Source organism: Microcebus murinus, chromosome 2 (genome assembly GCF_040939455.1).
Source record: "Microcebus murinus isolate Inina chromosome 2, M.murinus_Inina_mat1.0, whole genome shotgun sequence".
NCBI lineage: Eukaryota > Metazoa > Chordata > Mammalia > Primates > Cheirogaleidae > Microcebus > Microcebus murinus.
This window is the reverse complement of record NC_134105.1, coordinates 34,338,943-34,343,317: the sequence shown is the minus strand read 5'-3', so window position 1 is coordinate 34,343,317 and position 4,375 is coordinate 34,338,943.

The following is a 4,375-nucleotide window of genomic DNA, read 5'->3' as shown; positions in this document are numbered from 1 at the left end:
CGAGAATCAAGAAGAATAACAAGACTGGGCATGGTGGCTCACACCTGTAATCCTAACACCCTGGGAGACCGAGGCAGGAGGATTGCTTGAGGCCAGGAGTTTGAGACCAGCCTGAGCAAGAGCAAGACCCCATCTCTACCAAAAATAGAAAAATAAGCAGCGCATGGTGGCACATACCTGTAGGCCCAGCTACTTGGGAGGCTGAGGCAGGAGGATTGTTTGAGCCTAAGAGTTTGAGATTGCTGTGAGCTATGATGATGCCACTACACTCCAGCCCAGACAAAAGAGAAAGTCCTTGTCTCGAAATATATATATATACATATATATATTGAATAAATAAATCTTAACAGCTCTGTAGTGATACTGATACTGAACGAGAGAGAATACTAGTGTCAAGTAAACTTTATACATGTTATTCTGAAAATTTATAATTAAAGGAAAATGAGCATTTATCTTATCTTTTTTAGAGAAACTATGGTTAATCCCCAGTGGATGAGGGAATGCTTTTTTTTTTTTTTTTTTTTGAGACAGAGTCTCGCTTTGTTGCCCAGGCTAGAGTGAGTGCCGTGGCGTCAGCCTAGCTCACAGCAACCTCAAACTCCTGGGCTCGAGTGATCCTTCTGCCTCAGCCTCCCGGGTAGCTGGGACTACAGGCATGCGCCACCATGCCCGGCTAATTTTTTATATATATATCAGTTGGCCAATTAATTTCTTTCTATTTATAGTAGAGACGGGGTCTCGCTCTTGCTCAGGCTGGTTTCCAACTCCTGACTTTGAGCCATCCACCCGTCTCGGCCTCTAAGAGTGTTAGGACTACAGGCATGAGCCACTGCACCTGGCCTCTGTTATTGATTTCTAATTTAATTTTATCTGTGGTCAGAGAACATGTTTTGTATACGAACCCTTTTACATTTATTGAGATTTTTTTTTAAATCCCAGGGTATAATCTATCTTGGTAAATGTTCTATGTGTATTTAAAAACAATATTTATGTCTGATGTTGGTTATAGAGTTCTATAAATGTCAATTAGGTAAAGTGATTGATAATGTCATTCAAGGTTTCTGCAGCATGCCCATGCCATCAACATCAGAGATAATGAGAACTGACACAGGTTTCAATCCATCTTTATGAGCTTCAACTTGTGCTTGTGGCCATTATTTTTCAAGCTTTTTCTCTCTGTGTGTTTCATTCTGAATAGTTTCTATTGCTACGACTTCAGGTCACCTGATCTGCAGAATTTAATCTGCTATTAAAAATATATATGTACATATATTTTGGAGATAGGGTTTCACTCTGTCACCAGAGCTATAGTGCAATGACATCATCATAGCTCACTTCACCCTCAGACTCTTGGGCTCAAGTGATCTTCCTGCCTCACCCTCCGGAAAAGCTGGGACTACAGACACAGGCCACCACATCTGGCTAATTTTTCTAATTTGTTTTTTTTTTTTTAGGCTGGTCAAGTGGAGCATAATTTTTCTATTTTTTGTAGAGACAGAGTCTCACTCTGGCTCAGGCTGGTCTCAAACTCCTGTTCTCAAGTGATCCTTCTGCCTGGGCCTCCCAAAGTGCTAGGATTACATAAGTGAATCACCGTGCCAGCCTCATCCAATATATTTTTAATTCTATTCTTTTTTTGCCTGTAGAAGTTTTATTTGGGATTTTAAAAATATCTTCCATGTTTCTTTTTAGCATGCACATGCTTCACTCTATCTTAAACATGTGAAATATAGTTAGAACAATTATTTTAATGTCGTTTTCTTAATTCTATCATTTGTGTCATTTCTGGATCTGTTGTCTACTGATTGATTTTTTTCCTCATTATAGGCTATATTCTTTGCTTCTTTGCATGCCTGATAATTTTTTATTAGATGCTTTACATTTTCAATTATTAGGTGCTAGATATTTTTATTTTCCTTTAAATATTCTTTAGTTTTGTTCTAGGGAACAGTTTGAGCCTTCAAGCTTTGCTTTTAAGCTTTATTAGATGGAGCCAGAGCAGCCATTAGTCTAGGACTAATTTAGCTACACCACTAAAGTACTGCTGAAGAGTACTGAGTATAGTACTCTACCTGATGACTTACTCTGCCTCTCAGGAGCATGAAATATATCTGGGCTATATGAAGGTAGGATTTTTCCACCACTTTCCCAAGATTTGGATAGTTTTCTTACACACTTGTTCCGATCAATAACCAGCTGAAGATGTGAGGGGAACCTTCTGCCGATCTCAAAAGTGCACTCTCTGACCATCCTCTCTCTTGTCTGTGCTGCTCTCTCTTCTCTGGTACTTTGCCCTAAAATTCTATCCACCTTGGCCTTCTCAAATTCTCAGCATTGTCTCTTAACTCAGGGAAGAAGGCTGGACTCTGAGTTCTCCCTCCCTGAACTGTGGCCAGGAACTGTTCTCCATGCAGTAAGCTGGGGCGACTATAGGGCTTATCTCACCTGTTTCCCTTATATCAGGGATCACTTTCTTGTGTTGCCTGTTTTCCAGTGTTTGAAAAATGTTGCTTCAAATATTTTTTCCAGTTTTTTATTTTTACTTTTTTTTTTTTTTTTGAGACAGAGTCTCACTTTGTTGTCCAGGCTAGAGTGAGTGCCGTGGCGTCAGCCTAGCTCACAGCAACCTCAAACTCCTGGGCTCAAGCGATCCTCCTGCCTCAGCCTCCCGAGTAGCTGGGACTACAGGCATGCGCCACCATGCCCGGCTAATTTTTTTTTATATATATATCAGTTGGCCAATTAATTTCTTTCTATTTATAGTAGAGACGGGGTCTCGCTCTTGCTCAGGCTGGTTTTGAACTCCTGACCTTGAGCAATCCGCCCGCCTCGGCCTCCCAAGAGCTAGGATTACAGGCGTGAGCCACAGCGCCCGGCCTTATTTTTACTTTTCATTTATTTATTTTTTGAGACAGAGACTCACTCTGTTGCCCTGAGTAGAGTGCCATGGTGTCAGCCTAGCTCCCAGCAACCTCAAATTCCTGAGCTCAAGCCATCCTCCTGCCTTGGCCTCCCAGAATGCTAGGATTACAGGTGTGAGCTATAATCTGGCCTGTCCAGGTTTTTAGATGTTTTATGTCAGAAGGTAAATTGTAGCAAGAAGTGAAAGTCTTTGAGGGAATACTTTGAGATTATGTAAATATCTGTTCTCCAACATGTTTTTATTCAATGCTTTTGGCATCCACTGATCATTCTTATTTATATTGTTTATTAATATGATGGTTGAAAATTAGTGATTTTCTATCTATTGTTTCTTCTATATTTAGTAGTTGACCTGCTACCATGAAGAATAGCTTTTCCTTTTACCTCCTTTACTTATGTATTTAAGTATTTAGTAGTGTGGGGGACAGACTCTGGGGTGGTCCTCATGATCCCTGCCTCTCAGTGTTCACTACCTATGTGGTCCCCTCCCTTTGAGTATGGATGGGGCCTGTGACTTGCTTCCAACCAATACAATATAGCAAAAGTATATATGTGGTTAGCTGTATGTGATTATATTGTAGAAAAGAATGTAACTGTCTTGAGAGGTGCTAGGGTGTGAGCTAGTACATAAGAGTCTTCAGAAAGATTTCTCCAGACAAAGATAAGGATAGAAAGAAGAAGTTTACTTACTTTTCTCTGAGTGGAGAAGGGCCAACACTGTGTAACAGAGTGAGACAGTCTTAGTAGAGAAAATCAGGCACTCAGGCTTTTTATTTAGGGGGTAAAAAGGTTTATGGCTGTAGCCAAATTAACAGGGTATGTGAACTATCATATCCACTCCTTCTCTTAGTGGCAGACTGATAGCAGAAATGGCTGTCAGAGATCTTGTTGCCAATCTTGCCCTTAAGATATGATTTTGGGCAGGATCTAAGGCCTGAAGTTTGTCCCCCTGCTGTCCATCCAGGACCTTCTCAGGAACTCCTCAAGGCTGTAAAAGCAGGTTCTAAAAAGGCAGTTTTAGTCAATAGGTCTAGTTATGATATAAGAAAAAAAATTTATGCCAGGCGCAGTGGCTCATGCCTATAATCCTAGCACTCTGGGAGGCTGAGGTAGATGGATTGCTCAAGGTCAGGAGTTCGAAACCATCCTGAGCAAGAACGAGACCCTATCTCTACTAAAAATAGAAAGAAATTAATTGGCCAACTAAAAACATATATAGAAAAAATTAGCCAGGCATGGTGGTGCATGCCTGTAGTCCCAGCTACTCAGGAGGCTTGAGCCCAGGAGTTTGAGGTTGCTGTGAGCTAGGCTGACACCACAGCACTATAACCCAGGCAACAGAGTGAGACTCTGTCTCAAAAAAAACAACAAAAAAGGAAAAATTTCCTTTTTGTCTGCTGGGCTCCTTTTAGATGTTGTGAAAACAGAGCTCCATAGGGTGCCTATCAGCTGG